At 45.3% G+C, this 21,573-nt stretch overlaps 1 pseudogene; it reads left to right on the forward strand.

The window, feature by feature from the left end:
- LOC111961051 (SH3 and multiple ankyrin repeat domains protein 2-like) overlaps positions 1–21,573 on the forward strand; it is a 158,160-nt pseudogene that overhangs the window by 90,006 nt on the left and 46,581 nt on the right.

The following is a 21,573-nucleotide window of genomic DNA, read 5'->3' on the forward strand; positions in this document are numbered from 1 at the left end:
TGGAGTGGACGCTGAACGACCACAGACACGTACTGGAGTGGAGCTGAACAGACCACAGACAGTACTGGAGTGGAGCTGAACAGACCACAGGCACGGTACTGGAGTGGAGCTGAACAGACCACAGGCACAGTACTGGAGTGGAGCTGAAGAGACCACAGACACTACGGGAGTGGAGCTGAAGAGACCACAGACACGTACTGGAGTGGAGCTGAACAGACCACAGGCACTACTGGAGTGGAGCTGAAGAGACCACAGGCACACTACTGGAGTGGAGCTGAAGAGACCACAGACACTAACTGGAGTGGAGCTGAACAGACCACAGACACTATACTGGAGTGGAGCTGAACAGACCACAGGCCAGGTACTGGAGTGGAGCTGAAAGAGACCACAGGCACTACTGGATGGAGCTGAAGAGACACAGATGGTACACTGGAGTGGAGCTGAAGAGACCACAGGCACGGTACTGGAGTGGAGCTGAAGAGACACAGACACGGTACTGGAGTGGAGCTGAAAGACCACAGACACGGTACTGGAGTGGAGCTGAAGAGACCACAGGCCAGGTACTGGAGTGGAGCTGAAGAGACCACAGACACGGTACTGGAGTGGAGCTGAAGGACACAGACACGTACTGGAGTGGAGCTGAAGAGACCACAGGCACGGTGAACTGAGAACAGCATGGAGCTGAAGAGACCACAGCCACTTACTGGAGTGGAGCTGAAGAGACACAGACACGCTACTGAGTGGAGCTGCAGAGACACAGACACGTCATGGAGTGGAGCTGAAACACAGCACGTATGGAGTGGGAGCTGAAGACCACAGACAGTACTGGAGTGGAGCTGAAGAGACCACAGTAACTGGAGTGGAGCTGAAGAGACACACAGACAAGCTACTGGAGTGGAGCTGAAGAGACCACAGGCACGGTACTGGAGTGGAGGCTGAAGAGACCACAGCACGGTACTGGAGTGGAGCTGAAGAGACCACAGGTACTGGAGTGGAGCTGAAGAGACCCAAGACACTACTGGAGTGGAGCTGAAGAGACACAGGCACGGTACTGGAGTGGAGCTGAAGAGACCAACAGACACGGTACTGGGTGGAGCTGAGAGACCACAGAACACGGACTGGAGTGAGCTGAAGCGACACAGACACAGTACTGGGTGGAGCTGAAGAAGACCACAGGCACACTACTGGAGTGGAGCTTGAAGAGACCACAGACACTACTGGAGTGGAGCTGAAGAGACCACAGACACTACTGGGAGTGGAGCTGAGAGACACAGACCACGGTACTGGAGTGGAGCTGAAGAGACCACAAGAGGCACAGGTACTATGGAGTGGAGCTGAAGAGACCACAGACAGTACTGGAGTGGAGCTGAAGAGACCACAGTACTGGAGTGGAGCTGAAGAGACCAACAGACACTACTGGAGTGGCAGCTGAAGAGACCACAGACACGATACTGGAGTGGAGCTGAAGAGACACAGGCAACATACTGGAGTGGAGCTGAAGAGACACAGGCACAGTACTGGAGTGGAGCTGAACAGACCACAGGCACAGTACTGGACGTGGAGCTGAAGAGACCACAGAACAGTACTGGAGTGGAGCTGAAGAGACCACAGTACTGGAGTGGAGCTGAAGAGACACAGAACACTACTGGAGTGGAGCTGAATGAGACCACAGCCACGAATACTGGAGTGGAGCTTAGAGACCACAGGCACACTACTGGAGTGGAGCTGAAGAGACCACAGGCACAGTACTGGAGTGGAGCTGAACAGACCACAGGCACAGTACTGAGTGGAGCTGAAGAGACCACAGACACTACTGGAGTGGAGCTGAAGAGACCACAGCAACTACTGGAGTGGAGCTGAAGAGACCACAGGCCACGTACTGGAGTGGAGCTGAACAGACCACAGGCACAGTACTGGAGTGGAGCTGAAGAACACAGGACACTACTGGAGTGGAGCTGAAGAGACCACAGACACGTACTGGAGTGGAGCTGAAGAGACCACAGACACGTACTGGAGTGGAGCTGAACAGACCACAGGCACAGTACTGGAGTGGAGCTGAACAGACCACAGACACGGTACTGGAGTGGAGCTGACAGACACAGCACAGTATGGAGTGGAGCTGAAGAGACCACAGGACAGTACTGGAGTGGAGCTGAAGAGACCACAGACTGGAGTGGAGCTGAAGAGACCCCAGACCACTGGAGTGGAGCTGAAGAGACCACAACACGATACTGGAGTGGAGCTGAAAAGACCACAGGCACACTACGGAGTGGAGCTGAAGAGACCACAGGCACACTACTGGAGTGGAGCTGAAGAGACCACAGGCACATACTGGAGTGGAGCTGAACAGACCACAGGCACAGTACTGGAGTGGAGCTGAAGAGACCACAGACACGGTACTGGAGTGGAGCTGAAGAGACCACAGGCACACTACTGGATGGAGCTGAAGAGACCCACAGGCACGTACTGGGGGAGCTGAACAGACCAGGCACAGATGGAGTGGAGCTGAAAACAGACCACAGGCACACTACTGGAGTGGAGCTGAAGAGACCACAGACACTATGGAGTGGAAGCTGAAGAGACCACAAGACCACAGTACTGGAGTGGGAGCTGACAGACCCACAGGCACAGTAACTGGAGTGGAGCTGAACAGACCACAGACACGGTACTGAGTGGAGCTGAACAGACCACAGGCACAGTACTGGAGTGGAGCTGAACAGACCACAGGCACAAGTACTGGAGTGAGCTGAACAGACACAGGCACAGTACTGGAGTGGAGCTGAACAGACCCACGGCACAGTACTGGAGTGGGCTAACAGACCACAGGCACAGTACTGGAGTGGAGCTGAAGAGACTACAGTACTGGAGTGAACTAGGTCTTTTTTAGGTTCATAACAATATACAGTCAGTTCTGCATGGAAAAGTACAGGAGTAATTATTCCCTTACATACTATTGTCTCTCTTTGTCTTACACTGTCTATTTTTCTTCTTCTCTCTCTCTCCCTATCTCTCTTCTCTCTCACTTTCCCCCCTCTGTCATTCTCTCCCCCTATCTCTCTCTTCTCTCTCACTCCTCACCCCTCTGTCTCTCTTCTCCCCCCTATAATCGGCTCTCGTCTCGTCTCTCTCATTCTCTCTCTCTCTCTCTCTACTCCTCTCCCGCCCTCTGTCTCATCTCTCTCCCCTGAGTCTGTCTCCTCTCTCTTCCTCCTCCCTCTCTCTCTCTCTATTCTCCCCTCATCCTCCTCTCAGTGCTCTCCATAGTGAGAGGTGGTTTCTTTGGGGCAGTGCAGGGTAACGGGGAATGGTTCCCAGCAGAGTGTGTGGAGGAGACCCCTAACCAGAGGAAAAGACCATGTAAGTTCTTGAGAGCAGAGAAGAGAGAGACAGGAGAGACGAGAAACGTTGTTAGTCCCAATAATCACGTCACTGTTCAAATTCACTTCTAAATCTCCTTGGCTTTGTCAAATTGGCCTTTACATATAAACGTTAGAGCTGTATATTCAAACACCAACCATTGGATAATACAGTTCCTCTAATTCTTGTGCTCGGTCCTGCCACTAGCTCTCTCATGCTCTGAAACCCTCTGAATATGAGAAGTCCTTCTGGCCATGGCAGCTGTTAATGCAATTAACACTCAGCCAGCAAGGACACAGTACCCAGCCTACAACTGCATCCTTTCACCACACAGTGTTATGCCATTTGATTCTATATATTCGGTGTTAAGCCACAGGGTACACCATGTAAAGAATGTGTCACCCTTGCCTGTGTCACCTTGTTCACTAACTCTCCTCGTATGCATCCTGGTGGATTAGGATGTGTAAAGTAGAGAGTATGGGCTGAACAGAAGACTTTACAGTTCTGTCACTAGACTACAATGCATTGTATGCACAAAGTGGCGTGACTGACAGCATGTAGTAATGTAGTGGTTATACAGCTGTAGTACTGTAGTGGTTATTCAGCTGTGTACTGTAGTGGTTAACAGCTGTAGTATGAGGGTTAACAGCTTAGTATGTGTGGTTATACAGCTGTAATACTGTAGTGGTTACATACAGCTGTAGTACGTGTACGTGGTATATCAGCTGTAGTACTGTAGTGGTTATACAGCTGTAGTACTGTAGTGGTTATACAGCTGTAAGTACTGTAGTGGTTAATAACAGTGTAATACTGTAGTGGTTATTCAAAATGTCTGCCTGCTAAACTAATTTCTTCTTTGTATTTAGAGAGAAAGTGTGTGTTGTGTATCTTGTGTACTGTATACTTCTCTCTCTGTGTGTGTGTGTGTGTGTGGTGTGTGTGTGTGTGTGTGTGTGATGTGTGTGTGTGTGTGTGTGTGTGTGTGTGTGTGTGTGTGTGTGTGTGTGTGTGTGTGTGTGTGTGTGTGTGTGTGTGTGTTGTGTGTGTGTATTGTATACTTTCTTCCATGTGTATGTGTGGTGTGTGTTTGTGCTTGCCCCTTGAGCCTGGGGGCAACCTTCTGTTTAAAGTTATTTTGGTCCACATAAATGCTTACACATCAGTACAGCAGTGTTCAGTAGCTGTGTTCAGTAGCTGTGTTCAGTAGCAGTGTTCAGTAGCTGTGTTCAGTAGCTGTGTTCAGTAGCCCGTGTTCAGTAGCAGTGTTCAGTAGCCGTTTCAGTAGCTGTGTCAGTAGCCGTGTCAGTAGCTGTCAGTAGCTGTGTTCAGTAGTCGTGTTCAGTAGCGTGTTCAGTTAGCACGTGTTCAGTAGCTGTGTTCAGTAGCCGTGTTCAGTAGCAGTTGTTCAGTAGCTGTTGTTCAGTAGCGTGTTCAGTAGCTGTGTTCAAAGTAGCTGTGTTCAGTAGCTGTGTTCAGTAGCCGTGTTCAGTAGCAGTGTTCAGTAGCAGTGTTCAGTAGCTGGTTCAGTAGCTTGTTGTTCAGTAGCTGTGTTTCAGTAGCTCCGTGTTCAGTTAGCATGTTTTAGTAGCAGTGTTCAGTAGCGTGTTCAGTAGCTGTGTTTCAGTAGCTGTGTTCATGTAGGCCGTGTTCAGTAGCAGTGGTTCAGTAGCCGTGTTCAGTAGCCGTGTTCAGTAGCAGTGTTCATAGCAGTGTTCTGTAGCTGTGTTCAGTAGCTGTGTTCAGTAGCTGTGTTCAGTAGCTGTGTTCAGTAGCCGTGTTCAGTAGCCGTGTTCAGTAGGTGTTCAGTAGCCGTGTTCAGTAGCTGAATGCAGTAGCTCTGCTCAGACCAGAGGGGACGAGGGTATCTCTTGAGTTAAAAGCACACCACTTTGCATGTTCTGGCTGCACAGATGTACTGATGTAATTATAATAACCCAGCAATTGAAACACTTAATAACAAGTGGCAGGTGTATTATTTTTAAAGATATACTCTATGGCGCACTTATATGCCAAAAGTGAAGCAATTGATGTGATTCATTAATTGTATATTAGCCTCATTATCTATCTGAAAGGTCACCTGCATTCCATTTATACTGTATGTAGCCAGCTTGTGTCATTCATAATGCTCCATGTAATCCTAACACACACTGGCATAGCACACMCCCCCGCAGCCCCTGCAAGGGGGGCCCACGAGTTTTCAATGTACATTCGGGGAATAATTTGTTTTGGGAATTTWMAAAATGCTTGAAATATTATAAATGTACATGTCGACTCTATGCCTGGAAATGCCCTTGTTCAGAGCAAAGGATCCCCATTTTAAATGAATATACTTTGTCACTGATTGAGTCAATGTTTTTTTTGTCAAGATTCTGAAAAAATATTTGAATCACTGTTCTGCATGGATGCTTAAACAATTGAAGTATTTGCTGTGCTAGACCTAAGGGGGAATATTTGCTTTATAAATCTCGTTTTATGATCTAAATCTAGAAAAACATGCCAAAATGCTAACACAATYAGCCCTGGAGCATTTAACAGTGCTTTAAAAATAAAATAAAAAGTTTGGAGATTTGTATTACATATTTGACTAATCTAATGTTAGAATTAAATAATCAAGGCCTTTAAACACTTGTGGGGCAATATTTAAAAAAAATGAAGTGTATTTTATTGTGTCTGACGGAGTTGACATAAATCCAGTTAGTTGCATCTAGCTAATATATATTACACATTTTATTAGTATTAAGACAAATATTTGCGGAAAAAAAGCTGAGATTGTCCTGTCTTTCAAGAATCTCTGAGCTGTAAAACAGAAACATTTTCTCTCATACTCGTTGTAAGAAATATATATACACTACCGTTCAAAAGTTTGGGGTCACTTAGAAATGTCCCTGTTTTTGAAAGAAAAGCAAATTTTTTGTCCATTAAAATAACATCAAATTTGATCAGAAATACAGTGTAGACATTGTTATGTTGTAAATGACTATTGTAGCTGGAAACGCAGATTTATTTATGGAATTATTACATAGGCGACAGAGCCCATTATATCACTCCTGTGTTCCAATGGCACGTTGTGTTAGCTAATCCAAGTTTATCATTTTAAAAGGCCAATTGATCATTAGAAACCCCTTTTSCAAATATGTTAGCACAGCTGAAAACTGTTGTCCTGATTAAATATGCATTAAAACTGTTCTTCTTTAGACTAGTTGAGTATCTGGAGCATCAGCATTTGTGGGTTCGATTACAGGCTCAAAATGGCCAGAAACAAATACCTTTCTTCTGAAACTCGTCAGTCTATTCTTGTTCTGAGAAATGAAGGCTATTCCATGYGAGAAATTGCCAAGAAACTGAAGATCTCGTACAATGCCTTCAGAAAGTAGTCACACCCCTTGACCTTTTCCACATTTTGTTGTGTTACAGCCTGAWTTGCAATAGGTTGAATTGAGATGTTGTGTCACCCGCCTACACTCCAATGCCTCACAAAGAAGGGCACCTATTGGTAGATAAAATATTAAAAAGCAGACATTGAATATTCCTTTGAGCATGGTGAAGTTATTAATTACACTTTGGATGGTGTATCAATACACCCAGTCACGACAAAGATACAGGCGTCCTGYCTAATTTAGTTCCCGGAGAGTAAGGAAMCTGCTCAGTGATTTCATCATGAGGCCAATGGTGACTTTAAAACAGKTACAGAGTTTAATGGCTGTGATAGGAGAAAACTGAGGATCAACAACATTGCAGTTACTCCACAATACTAACCTAAATGACAGAGTGAAAAGAAGGAAGCCTGTACAGAAGAAAAATATTGCAAAACATGCATCCTGTTTGCAATAAGGCACTAAAGTAAAACTGCAAATAATGTGGCAAAGAAATTAACTTTATGACCTGAATACAAAGTGTTATATTTGGGGTAAATCCCACATAATCCACTGTGTACCAGTCTTCATATTTTCAAGCATGGTGGTGGCTGCATCATGTTATGGGTATGCTTGTCATCTGCAAGGAGTAGGGGGGTTTTAGGATTAAAATAAACGGAATAGAGCTTAGAATAGGTAAAATCCTAGAGGACACCCGGTTCCAACAGACACTGTGAGACTAATTCACCTTTCAGCAGGACAATAACCTAAAACACAAGGCCAAATATACACCAGAGTTGCTTACCAAGATGACATTGAATGTTCCTTAATGGCCTAATTACTGTTTTGACTTAAATTAGCTTGAAAATCTATGGCAACACTATGGCTGTGTAGCAACAATCAACAACCAACTTGACAGACCATGAATAATTATTTTAATAATAATGTGCAAATATTGTACAATCCAGGTGTGCAAAGCTCTTAGAGACTTACCTGTAATGACTCACAGTTGTAATCGCTGCCAAAGGTGATTCTAACATGTATTGACTGATATTTCCATTTAATTTTCAATAAATGTTTAAAGAAATATATTAAAACATGTTTTCACTTTATCATTATGGGTTATTGGTGTGTAGATGGGTGAGAAAAATATATATTTAATCCATTTTGAAATCAGGGCTGTAACACAATATATTGTGGAATAAGTCAACAGGTACAGTATGAATACTTTCTGAATCTCTGTTTGTTATTTTTTGGGGGGGTGGGGGGGGGGGGGGGGGGGGGGGGGGGGGGGGGGGGGGGAGGGTGGGGGGGGGGGGGGGGGGGGGGGGGGGGGCTCAGACCTTGCATTCAAGTACATTAGAGAGTGTTTTTATGGAAAATAAAAAGTACATTTGAAAAAATAATCAACGTTATCGCTGTCACATCATCACAATGTTATTAGCCACCTTCTGACAAACAATAGCACAACACATGAGATTTGATTCTGGGTGCCAAGATTAACAATGTTATTGGTCGTCTTGAACTGTATCATATGCAGGATGGTGTGAATAGAAATGAATGCAGGATTTTTAACTACAGGCAGTCTCGAGAAGTGATGGCAAGCCATCTGTGATTTTGGCCGGGAGGGTTGTGTGTGTGTGTGTGGGCAGTACACTTTGAGTCATGATGACGACAGTATAATGTCAGTCCGCCTGTTACTCCTCTCTGATAGAACACAAATATGCATTGGATGTTCCAGACACTTGTGTGTGTGTGTGTGTGTGTTCCAATGTGTGTGTTCAAAGTGATGTGTTCAAGTGTGTGATGTTTCAAAGTGTGTGTTCCAATGTGTGTGTTTCAAAGTGTGTGTTCCAATGTGTGTGTTCCATGTGTCAAGGTGGTTCCAATGTGTGTGTTCCAAGTGTGGTGCATGTGTGTTCCAATGTGTGTGTTCCCAATGTGTGTGTTCCAATGTGTGTGTTCCAATGTGTGTGTTCCAATGTGTGTGTTCCAATGTGTGTGTTCCAATGTGTGTGTTCCAATGTGTTTGTGTGTTGCTTCCAGACACTCGTCTGTGGCTTGGCTAGTGTTAGAACAATGTGCAGTGACAGGAGAGGTCTCTTGATATAGGTGAATGCTAGCTTTGGTGTTTACCCCTCCCTCAAAATGTGTTAGCAAAGATGTTTTTAATGTCCGATTCAGGATATTTTGTAATACTCATATCTATTTGTGAAACCTGAAAGACCTACTTGTTGTACTGAGTGACTGAACATTTACATTTACATTTAAGTCATTTAGCAGACGCTCTTATCCAGAGCGACTTACAGTGCCACAATGTTCCGATCAGTACATTTTGACCGGATTTGTCAATTATAGGAAGCAGTGTTGCTATACAAATGCAGTTTATGAAGGATATGATCATTCCCTCTATTTGAGGAAGGGGGTATGATTGATGGATTAAGAACGATTTGACATTGCAATGTCGATGTGGGCTACAATTGGCTGTCGACTTCTTCACCAATACATCTGTTTCCCTTTGCCTGAAGGGACAGCTAATGCACACACAGTATTTCAGATGTTATTATAACTGCTGAATACCATCTGAATATATGCTGTAGTCTGGTAGTAGCTATCTATCTGTGCTGCTGCCTGGTTACTAATCTCCCATAGACCGACTACGTAAACGCAACTGGTACCAAATTATGCAAGATTTGAGTTATTGGTTAAGCGAGATTACTTGGTTACTAACATCATGCAGTTGTGCCAGAATAGTAAACCTTTCACTGCAACACTCATGTACATTCTTGATTGATATATTTCCATGGAAACGTCCTCTGTACACTGTACAAGCCCGGTTGCTAAGGAGTGGGCCCTGGCAAGATTTTTTTCTCTTTTTGTACGATTTTTTCTCTCTCTCACTCTCTCTGTGCACTAAGAACAGAGCTTACGTGGGACTTGTTCATTACCAGATAGAGTTGCTCCCTTCATCTCAATGGGGATGGTTATGGCCTATGTATCTTCACATACTGGGATTGGTCCAACTTTCTTGGGATGTTTCTTAAAGGCTTTGTAGCCTGAGGACTAGAGGTGGAGAGGTGAGGTTATTTTGACTGTGAAGGGAACTTGGAGGTGAAGGTGTGAGCGTTTCCGGGAAGCACTCCGTTAGAGGGGAGGAAGAGGGCGCAAATGGAAGAGACGGCCAAATCCAGGAAGAAGGTTCATTTTGGAGGTACAGCACTGTGTGAGTGTTGGGGAGGGAAAGGTGTGAGAGTGAGTGAGCGAGGACCATATTTAGCTGGTAGTCTGGTTGTAAACAGGGTTGTATTGTGTTTTTAACAGAACGTGTTTCACCTGGAAAACAGAGGAACATATGGATTTCTGTTTGTTATTATCAGTGTTTAAGTTGGACGTGTGTGTGGGTTTATTTACGAGGACAGTGGATTGTGTAAATTTTATTTTCAGGTTGAGTGTAGTGTTACTTATATAAAGGGGGTGGAAGAATCCGTAACGGTCAATTATAATGTTATGTTTTCCATAACCTGTAATGTATAGCCTATTGCCTGTGTATGTATTCATGTACATCACTATGTACTGTATATATTCATTTTCCTCACTATGTATGTATACACCTTCCTCACTATGTATGTATACACCTTCCTCACTATGTATGTATTCATCTTCCTCAGGGGAAGTATTGCAAAGGTTGCAGACATCTGATCAGACTTAACACATGCAGTACAGTTCAGTACAGTGGTTGAATTTATTAATGGTTGAATCTATCCTATTGTGCTAGTTTTGCATTCGATCCACATAGTAGTATAGTAGTATTAGCCTAGCCGTGTCACTATCCATTTGACATGCAGTAGTCAGTTTGAAGCTTGGATTTACCAAGCTAGCCACTGATAGTGCTAGGCTACGATAGGCTAGCCACTGTCTGTGCTTGGCTAGGATAGGCTAGCCACTGACTGAGCTAGTCTATGCTAGCCACTGACTGAGCTAGGCTATGCTAGCCACTGACTGTGCTTGGCTAGGATAGGCTAGCCACTGACTGAGCTAGTCTATGCTAGCCACTGACTGAGCTAGGCTATGCTAGCCACTGACTGAGCTAGGCTATTCTAGGCTAGCTACAGTACTCCCATGGAGTTGTGATTTAGTATTCACCAGCAGCAACTGTCAGCGCAGTGCACACTCTGGTCAAGTAGTCTTTTTTTATTCTGCTGTCTGTGCGTTGAGGAGGGGAGGGAGGTGTGTTTGCACTCTACTTTTACTGGAGAGAGAGAAAAAGAGAAAGCACCTAATGCCCAGAAAGGAGGAAAGAAGGTAAATAATATGAAGCGAAAGAGAGAGAAAGAGAAAAGTTACCGCTCTTAATGACGGACGAGAGACGAGAGAGAACAGAGACGCAGAGAGAGAATACACACACACAGCCGAGAGAAGAGATACACACACACCAGAAGAGAAGAATACACCACACAAGAAGAGAGAGAGAGATAACAACACAAACAGAGCAGGAGAACCGAGAGAGAGAAGAATCACACACACACAGAGACGAGAGAGAGAGAAAAAGAATACACAACACCCACAGAGACGAGCGACTCCAACGAAGAGAGAAGCTACACGACGAACCAGAGGAAAGCAAGACAAAGGAAAGTAAGTTATAGGCGAGAGAAAGAATACACACAACACAGGAGAGTCAGTGCGTGAAGGAGACAGATAGGCCGAGGCGGGGGTGGCGGCGTTTGGGGAGGAATGGGTTGAGGAGGGGAGAGCGGGGGGGCGGAGATCTGTCGGGGTAAGCCGGTTGGAGGGGGGGTGAACCGAAGACGGGGGGGGGGGGGGCGGAAGGGGGGTGGTGGGGGTGAGAGCCCGGGCGGGCTGGCTGGGGACAGCCGCCCCGGGTGTAGACAAGCCGGGGGCGGTGCGCGGGCGCGCCGAGCGGGAGGGGGAGGGGAGGGGGGGGGGGGGAAGGGGGGTGGGGCGGGAGGGGAGCCGCGGGGGGTGGGCTAGGCGGCCCGGGGGGGGGGGGGGGGGGGGGGGGGTGGGGGGCGGTAAGGGGGGGGGAGGCGGGAACGGGCCGCCGGGGGCCGTGAGAGGGGGAGGGGGGGGCTGGAGGGAGGACCGCTCGAGCGGGACCCGCGGGGTTGGGGGGTGGGGTGTAAACTCAGAGGGGACCCGGCCGGGGCGGGGGGGGGGGGGGGGGGGGGGGGGGGGTGGGGAGGGGCGGGGGGGGGCCGAGGGGGGGACCGGGGTAGGAACCTCGGTGTAGCGGACCCCGGGGGGGGGGGGTGGGGTGAAAACAGAAGCGCGCGCGCCTCGAAGAGGCTGGCGGGTGGGAGACGCGTCGAGCCAGTCCCCGGGGGGGAGTGAAGGGCAAGGGGGGCGGGGGCCCGGGCCGGGGGGGGCGGGGGGGGCCGGGGGGGGTGGGGGGGGGGGCGGGGGCGTGGGCGGGCGGGGGGGGGGGGGGGGGGGCCGGGCGAGGGGGGGGGGCGGGGGAGGGGGGGGGGGCGGGGCGCGGGGCGGCGGGCCGGGCCCGGGCGGGGCGGGGCGGGCGGGGCGGGGGGGGAGGTGGGGGGGGGCGGGGGGGGGGGCGGGGGCGGGGCGGGGGCCCGGGGGGGGCGGACGGGGGGGGGGCGGGGGGGGGGGTGGGGGACGGGCGGGGGGGCGGGCGGGGGGGGAGAGAGAGAGACTCACACACACAGAGAGAAAAGACAACAGAGAAGAGAGAGAGAGATTACACACACACACCCAGAAGAAAGAGAGAGATACACACGACAGAGAGATGAGAGAAGAACCCCAGATTTAACCACCACAGAGAAGAGAGCAGAGAGAATACACGACACACAGAGAAACGAGAGAGAGATACAACACACACAAGAGAGAGAACGAGAGCATTTACACACACACAGAGAGAGAGAGGAGATAGATACACACACACAGAGAGAAAAGAGAGACTACCACACACAGACGAAGAGAGAGAAGAAGATACCACACACAGCAGCAGAGAGCGAAGAGAGAGAGAGATACACACACACCACAGAGAGAGAAGAGAATTACACACCCACAGAGAAGACGAGGGAATACACACAAGAGACGAGAGAGTAAGATCACAGATACGCCCTGGTTGCCTCTACAGAAACCATCCTACACTACTGACGTCCTCCATAGCACTAATATTCCCTACTTTTCGCCAGCGGCCGCCAGAGTCCTTACACTGCCTATACCATGACAAATTCTCTTGGAATACTAAACAGGCTCCAGCTTAAAGGAGATTCAAACCTTACATACTTTACTAGAGTGTTCGATACCAGAGTCATCGAACACACATGGTTGCGGCAGGTCGTATTGGGACAGATTCGTACTAGTTTTGACCACGCCCCCTCTGTCGAGGTATTGGACAGGTTCATACTAGTTGCACCACGTTGTGAGCCGGTACTTGGGAACAGCGTTCATATAGTTTGGACCAGCGTTGTGACCGGCTATTGGGAAGCTTCATACTAGTTTTGAACCACATTGTGAGGGCTATTGGCAGTAATACCTACTTTTGACCAGGTTGTGGGGTATTGGACAGTTTGATTCACTTTGACAGGTTGGTAGGTATTGGGGACAGTTCATACTAGTTTGCCACGTTGTAGGGTTATTGGGACACGGTTAATACTAGTTGTACAACGACTTGTAGGGATTGAGACAGGTTATAAAGTCGTAGTTTCTGACCACGTTGCAGCAGGTAGTGACAAGTATTGGAACTACGTTTACCAGTGTACCTGTCAGGGTATTGGACAGATTCGTACTACTTTTGACCCAGGTCTGTGAGGTTTGCGACAATTGGTACTACTTCTTTGACCCAGCGTTGTGAGGTATTGGGCCAGGTTATACTACTTTTGACCAGCTTGTTAGGGTATTGCCCAGCTCATCGAGTTTGACCACTTTGAGCGGTATTGACAAACCGAACTCCGCTTTGACCAGTTGTTGCGGATTGGGAGAGACTTGCTACTACTTTTGACCAGGTTGTGAGGGTATTGGGACAGATTGGTACTACTTTTGACCAGGTTGTGAGGGTATTGGGACAGATTGGTACTACTTTTGACCAGGTTGTGAGGGTATTGGGAGATTGGTGCTACTTTTGACCAGGGCCAATACGCTGTTAAAATAGAAATACTCAAAACACAATCATTGTGTAGTAAAACCCTAAAAAGTAGTACACCTAATCTGAGATCTGGTGTCTGGAGGGTGTTTGAATGTAAATCCAATATAACTGAATGTATTTCTAAACAGAATGGAAAAAAAGTGGTTCCTTGATCTGAATAATTGTGTTTTTAAGAGAGTGTTCCAGCATCAAAACTCATAAATAATGTTTTGGCAGACTGTGTCTCTCATTCAATGAAATGGTTTTACATTTCAAATTTGTTTATAGCATAAATATTGACTGATGATTTTCAGTCAATATTTTGATTCACATTTTAGAGAAGACACTGGGAAATGAATATTTTTCCAAGGGTAAACTTTGGCACTTATTATAAGCTACAGTTGCCAGGTCCAATTGTGATATTATAAATTATCTTACAATCAAGACTTTTAGGGCTATTCGGTTTAGTGCATTCAGACAGTCTTCAGACCCTTTGACTTTTTCCACATTTTGTTACGATACAGCCTTATTCTAAAACTGATCAAATATTTTTTTCCCCCTCATCAATCTACTCACAATGCCTCATTGAAATATCACATTTACATACAGTTGAAGTCGGAAGTTTACATACACCTTAGCAAAATACATTTAAACTCAGTTTTTCAAAATTCCTGACATTTAATCCTAGTAATAATTCCCTGTTTTAGGTCAGTTAGGATCACCACTTTATTTTAAGAATGTGAAATGTCAGAATAATAGTTGGGCAAATTATTTCTTTCAGCTTTTATTTCTTTCATCACATTCCCAGTGGGTCAGAAGTTTACATATACTCAATTAGTATTTGGTAGCATTGCCTTTAAATGTTTTAACTTGGGTCACACATTTTGGGTACCTTCCACAATGCTTCCCACAATAAAGTTGCCCATTCCTCCGACAAGTCGTCTGTGTAATCAGTCAGGTTGTATGCCTCTGCTTCGAACACGCTTTTTCCGTTCTGCCCACACATTTTCATAGGATTGGGTCAGGGCTGTTGATGGCCACTCTCCAATACCTTACTTTGTTGTCCTTAAGCCATTTTGCCACAACTTGAAGTATGCTTGGTTCATTGTCCATTTGGAAGACGCCTATTAGCGACCAGCATTTTAACTTCCTGACTCGATCTGATATTGCCTTCAATATTATCCAGATATTGTACTACCTCATGACGCCATCTATTTTGTGAAGTGCACCAGTCCTCCTCGCAACAAAGCACCCCCACAACATTGATGCTGCCACCCCCGTGCTTCGAGTCTTGGGATGTGTTCTTCGCTTACAACTCCCCCCATTTTGCTACCAAACATAACAATGGTCTTTATGGCCCCCAAATCATTTATTTTTTCATCAGACCAGAGACATTTCTCCAAAAATGATTGCTTCTGGTCCTCATATGCACTTGCAATACCTTAGTCGCTTTTATGCGGCTTTGGAGCACTGGTCTCTCCTTGCCTGAGTTCAGGTTATGTCGATATATGACTCGTTTTAGTGGATATGATACTTTTGTACCTGTTTCCTCCAGCATCTTCACAAGGTCCTTTGCTGTTGTTTCTGATTGATTCCACTTTCGCCACTAAAGTACATTCATTTCTAGGAGACAGAACGCATCTCCTTCCTTGTGTAGGGTTATGACAGGTGTCGTTGTCCCATTATATACTGCGTCTATTTTCATACAGAGAACGGTACCTTCAGGCGTTTTGGAAAATGTGCTACCCAAGGATGAACCAGCGTTGTGATGTCTACATTTTTTTTCTGAGGTCTTGGCTGATAACATGTTTGTATCCCCATGATGTCAAGCAAAAGACACTGAGTTTGAAGGTTAGGCCTTGAAATACTGCCACAGATTAATCCTCCAATTGGACTCAAGATATGTAATTAGCCTGATCAGAAGCTTCATAAAGCCATTCCATAATTTTCTGAAATTTTCCAAGCGTTTTAAAGGCACAGTCAACTTAGTGTTATGTAAACTTCTGACCCACGGAATGATATGATACAGTAATATAAGTGAAATAATCTGTCTGTAAACAATTGTAGGAAAAATTACTTGTGTCATGCAAAAAGTAGATGTCCTAACCGACTTGCCAAAACTATAGTTTTTTAACAAGAAATTTGTGGAGTGGTTGAAAAACAAGTTTTAATGACTGCAACCTAAGTGTATGTAAACTTCCGACTTCAACTGTAAGTATTCAAACCCTTTACTCAGTACTTTGTTGAAGCACCTTTGGCAGCAATTACAGCCTTGGGTCTTATTGGGTATGACGCTACAAGATTGGAACACCTGTATTTGGGGAGTTTCTCCCATTCTTCTCTGCATATGCTCTCAAGCTCTGTCAGGTTGGATGGGGAGCATCGCTGCACAGATATTTTCAGGTCTCTCCAGAAATGTTAGATCGGGTTCAAGTCCGGGCTCTTGCTGGGCCACTAAAGGACATTCAGAGACTTGTCCCGAAGCCACTCCTGCATTGTCTTGGCTGTTTGCTTAGGGTGGTTGTTTTGTTGGAAGGTGAACCTTCGCCCCAGTCTGAGGTCCTGAGCGCTCTGTACTTTGCTCCGTTCATCTTTCCCTCGATCCTTACTAGTCACCCAGTCCCTACCGCTGAAAAACATCCCCACATCATGATGCTGCCACCACCATGCTTCACCGTAGGGATGGTGCCAGGTTTCCTCCAGGTTTCCTGGCATTCAGGCTAAAGAGTTCAATCTTGGTTTCAGACCAGAAAATATTGTTTCTCATGGTTTGAGAGTCTTTCGGTGCCTTTTGGCACACTCCAAGCGGACTGTCATGTGCCTTTTACTGAGGAGTGGCTTCCGTCTGGCCGCTCTACTATAACGGCCTGATTGGTGGAGTTCTGCAGAGATGGTTGTCTTTCTGGAATGTTCTCCCATCTCCACAGAGGAACTCTGAAGCTCTGTCAGAGTGACCATCATGTCATTGGTCACCTCCCTGACCATGGCCCTTCTCCCCGATTGCTCAGTTTGCCAGGCGGCCAGCTCTAGGAAGAGTCTTGGTGGTTCCAACCTTCTTCCATTTAAGAATGATGGAGACCACTGTTTTCTTGGGGACCTTCAATGCTGTAGACATTTTTTGGTACCCTTCCCCAGATCTGTTCCTCGACACAATTCTGTCTCGGAGCTCTACGGATAATTCCTTCAACCTCATGGCTTGGTTTTTGCTCTGACATGCACTGTCAACTGTGGGTCGTTATATAGACAGGTGTGTGCCTTTCCAAATCATGTCCAATCAATTTAATTTAACACAGGTGGACTCCAATCAAGTTGTAGAAACATCTCAAGGATGATCAATGGAAACAGGATGCACCTGAGCTCAATTTCGAATCTCAAAGCAAAGGGTCTGAATACTTATCTAAATAAGGTATTTATGTTTTTTATTTAATCAAAGTCATCAGTCAATATTTATGCTATAAATTAATTTGAAATGTAAAATCAAATCAAATGTATTTATATAGCCCTTCTTACATCAGCTGATATATCAAAGTGCTGTACAGAAACCCAGCCTAAAACTCCAAACAGCAAGCAATGCAGGTGTAGAAGCACGGTGGCTAGGAAAAACTCCCTAGAAAGGCCAAAACCTAGGAAGAAACCTAGAGAGGAACCAGGCTATGAGGGGTGGCCAGTCCTCTTCTGGCTGTGCCAGGTGGAGATTATTACAGAACATGGCCAAGATGTTCAAATGTTCATAAATGACCAGCATGGTCAAATAATAATAATCACAGTAGTTGTCGAGTGTGCAGCACCTCAGGAGTAAATGTCAGTTGGCTTTTCATAGCCGATCATTGAGAGTATCTCTACCGCTCTTGCTGTCTCTAGAGAGTTGAAAACAGCAGGTCTGGGACAGGTAGCACGTCCGGTGAACAGGTCAGGGTTCCATAGCCGCAGGCAGAACAGTTGAAACTGGAGCAGCAGCACGGCCAGGTGGACTGGGGACAGCAAGGAGTCATCATGCCAGGTAGTCCTGAGGCATGGCAGGTAGTGCCAGGTAATCCTAAAACCATTTGATTGAATGAGAGACACAGTTTGCCAAAACATTATTTGTGTGTTTTGATGCTGCAACACTAACTTAAAAACACAATTATTCAGATCAAATAACCACTTTGGGTGTTTTAAAGTGTTTCCATTCTGTTTAGAAATACCTTGAGTTACATTGGGTTTACATTCACCCTCCAAACACCAGATCTCAGATTAGGTGTACTACTTTTCAATGGTTTTACTACACAATGATTGTGTTTTGAGTATTCCTATTTTAATAGTGTATGGGCGCTGGTCAAAAGTTGTACACCATAAACTATAAAGGGTGCAATTTGGGACGTAGCCAGAGAGACACCACTGACAGGGAGTTTCATTAGTACTATGTCTGGCTGGGTGCTTTCACCCATGCTGAAAAGGTGCGTAACACCTTTGTCACTCCATAGCTTCTCAGAACATAATAGCTTAGCAGTTTCCTATAAGTCTTCAAATTTGAACTTAACATTTGATAACCAAACATGGTGATTAATAAGAAATAATGTACATCTCAGATGTCAATGAAATGTAATTGTGGACTTTGATGGAAAAGCAGAAGGAATTGAGGTGTTTGATGTATGTTTACAGAGAAATAGAAGGGCCCTTGACTAGAGTAGACCTACCCTGTATGAGTACACATCTACCTACTACATACATTATATGGCTATGTAATATAAGCCATATAACTCACCCTGCTATCAAAGAGGCTGTGCTTAGAAAAGAAATCAGTGACTATGACAACCAGTGAGTAGGCTGGAGGGGAAAGTGTTGAGTCCCACGCAGTCAAGATATCAGCACATATCATCAACATGGAGAACAGAATAATGCTAGAATAACGCTCACTGTGGTCTTCAACAACATCTTCAACATCTCCACATCCTATGAATGCATTTAATATGCCATTGTCTAAAGGTTATTGGATGGCTATTTAACAGCGAAATGTTTGCTGTTTTTCAAGGGCCTTTGTTTATTTTTTATTGGTTTATTGATATTATGCGTCCCAAAAGGCACCCTAAGGACCGCGGTCAAAAGCAGTGCACTATATGGGGAAAAGGGTGCCATTTAGGGTACAGCCGTGGTCACCCCTTTAATGAATCGGTCACCCCTTTAATGAATTGGTCACCCCTTTAATGAATCGGTCACCCCTTTAATGAATCGGTCACCCCTTTAATGAATCGGTCACCCCTTTAATGAATCGGTCACCCCTTTAATGAATTGGTCACCCCTCCTTTAATGAACTGGTCACCCACTTTTTTACTGATTGTTCTGTCTTTAGATGCCCGAGCAGACAGGGCTGAGAGGAGGAAGCTCTTCAGACACTACACCGTGGGGTCCTACGACAGCTTTGATGCATCAAGGTAAGGATTGGTTTCTTTCATTCCGCCGTAAAAAAAAAAAGCCTATTCAAGCGGATGTTCAAAATAATTATGGTGAAATCATAGTATTATACAGTGTGTTAAATGACCTGATCTGCTATAATATATGACACGTTTTAGATACAGTTTGTACATATACACTACCGTTCAAAAGTTTGGGGTCACTTAGAAATGTCCTTGTTTCCCATGAAAACATACATGAAAACATACATGAAATGAGTTGCAAAATGAAACGGAAATATAGTCAAGACGTTGACAAGGTTATAAATAATGATTTTTGATTGAAAAATAATTGCGTCCTTCAAACTTTGCTTTCATCAAAGAATCCTCCATGTGCAGCAATTACAGCCTTCCAGACCTTTGGCGTTCTAGTTGTCAATTTGTTGAGGTAATCTGAAGAGATTTCACCCCATGCTTCCTGAAGCACCTCCCACAAGTTGGATTGGCTTAATGGGCACTTCTTACGTACCATACGGTCAAGCTGCTCCCACAACAGCTCAATAGGGTTGAGATCCATTGACTGTGCTGGCCACTACATTATAGACAGAATACCAGCTGACTGCTTCTTCCCTAAATAGTTATTGCATAGTTTGGAGCTGTGCTTTGGGTCATTGTCCTGTTGTAGGAGTAAATTGGCTCCAATTAAGCACCGTCCACAGGGTATGGTATGGCGTTGCAAAATGGAGTGACAGCCTTCCTTCTTCAAGATCCCTTTTATCCTGTACAAATGTTCCACTTTACCACCACCAAAGCACCCCCAGACCATCACATTGCCTCCACCATGCCTGACAGACGGCGTCGAGCACGAATGTTCTTTGTGATTCGAAACACCTTAAACTTAGATTTGTCTGTCCATAACACTTTTTTCCAATCTTCCTCTATCCAGTGTCTGTGTTCTTTTGCCTTAATATTTTTGCCTTAATCTTAATATTTTATTTTTATTAGCCATTCTGAGATATGGCTTTTTCTTTGCAACTCTGCTTAGAAGGTCAGCATCTTGGAGTCGCCTCTTCACTGTTGACGATGAGACTGGTGTTTTGCGGGTACTATTTAATGAAGCTGCCAGTTGAGGACTTGTGAGGCGTCTGTTTTTGAAATCAGACACTCTAATGTACTTGTTCAGTTTTGCACCGGGGCCTCCCACTACTCTTTCTATTCTGGTTAGAGACAGTTTGCTCTGTTCTGTGAAGGGAGTAGTACACAGCGTTGTACGAGATCTTCAGTTTCTTGGCAATTTCTCACATGGAATAGCCTTCATTTCTCAGAACAAGAATAGACTGACGAGTTTCAGAAGAAAGTGCTTTGTTTCTAACCATTAATCGAACCCAGAAATGCTGATGCTCCAGATACTCAACTAGTCTAAAGAAGGCCAGTGTTATTGCTTCTTTAATCAGGACAACGGTTTTCAGCTGTGCTAACATAATTGCAAAAGGGTTTTCTAATGATCAATTAGCCTTTTAAAATTATAAACTTGGATAAGCTAACACAACGTGCCATTGGAACACAGGAGTGATGGTTGCTGATAATGGGCCTCTGTACGCCTATGTAGATATTCCTTTAAAAATCAGCCGTTTCCAGCTGCAATTGTCATTTACAACATTAACAATGTCTACACTGTATTTCTGATCAATTTGATGTTATTGTAATGGCCAAAAAATTTGCTTTTCTTTAAAAAACAGGGACATTTCTAAGTGACCCCAAACTTTTGAACGGTAGTGAAGAGGATACAGCTTACATATGCCTCACGTTTGGTGTCAGACTATAGATCTTTATAAACGGTGTCGAGACTGATAAACTTGCATCACTAGCCTAATTCAATCTAAAAGAATGGACCAAACAACTATGCACAGTAAGCTATTCATCGGAGAATGCTGCCAGATGACGAAGAGAGGAGTTCACGTGACTTGTGAACTCAACCTTACACAGCTAGCACATGGTTTATGTAATGCATTGTCTTTCATTTGGGAATAGCATGCATGGGACATTGCATGATAACCTTTTACCTGATGTTCATATGCATATTTCAGTTTATTCATACATTTCAACTCATTCATTAGTAGTGCTGTGACACCACTGATTACAGCACTAAAAGTAGTACTGAGAGGGTGAGGTTCTACCTAGCAAGGGTATTTGTGTGTGTGCATCTGTTGTGTGTGTGTGTGTGTATCTCTGTGTGTGTGTGTGTGTGTGTGTGTGTGTGTGTGTGTGTGTGTGTGTGTGTGTGGGTGTGTGTGGTGGTGTTTGTGTGTGTGTGTGTGTGTGTGTGTGCGTGTGCGTGTGCGTGTGTGTGTGAGTGTGAGTGTGAGTGTGAGTGTGTGTGTGTGTGTGT

This window comes from Salvelinus sp. IW2-2015, linkage group LG4q.1:29 (assembly GCF_002910315.2).
Source record: "Salvelinus sp. IW2-2015 linkage group LG4q.1:29, ASM291031v2, whole genome shotgun sequence".
In the NCBI taxonomy this organism is placed as follows: Eukaryota; Metazoa; Chordata; class Actinopteri; order Salmoniformes; family Salmonidae; genus Salvelinus; species Salvelinus sp. IW2-2015.